Genomic DNA, 554 nt, shown 5'->3' on the forward strand with positions numbered 1-554 from the left:
TCCAGGATTTGATGTCATCTCCTATAAATGTTACTGGCAGAGATGTAGACATTAGAGAGGCTACCCTCCGTGGCTGGAGATGCTGCAATAAAACGAATCAAAAATAATATTGGTTTCAAATTTGACCAGCAATTTTGGTGGAGCAGATGAGTCAATTACATTGACCCCAGTAGTCAACTGGTACTTATTTTATCAAAAGGATGAAAGGTAAAGTCGACTTTGGTGGAATTTGAACTCAGAACATAGCAACAGGTGACATACTGCTAAGCATTTCATCCAGCACGCTAACGATTCTGCCAACTTGCCACCTTAATAATAATATGTAAGAGGAAGAAGTTGATAAACCTTCAATATTCTAAAGATGAAATCTTGTAAACCAAATAACCATTCACTAATACTGAATCAGGGCAACATGCTAGAAATAACAGCCAAAACTCATTCAAATCATATTAAAGTGAAGGATGGTGTATCTAGAACTACATTATCTTGTCTGAATTATAAGAGATGATCATAGCTGCTATGGTTTCGGTTAATTTTAAACGAAGGTTACTGAA

At 36.1% G+C, this 554-nt stretch overlaps 1 protein-coding gene across 2 annotated transcripts in view; it reads right to left on the minus strand.

Moving 5' to 3' along the window:
* The window catches only part of LOC106879623 (uncharacterized), a 28,485-nt gene that overhangs the window by 1,858 nt on the left and 26,073 nt on the right, over nt 1–554 (minus strand). The window lies entirely within an intron of this gene.

Source organism: Octopus bimaculoides, chromosome 4 (genome assembly GCF_001194135.2).
Source record: "Octopus bimaculoides isolate UCB-OBI-ISO-001 chromosome 4, ASM119413v2, whole genome shotgun sequence".
In the NCBI taxonomy this organism is placed as follows: Eukaryota; Metazoa; Mollusca; class Cephalopoda; order Octopoda; family Octopodidae; genus Octopus; species Octopus bimaculoides.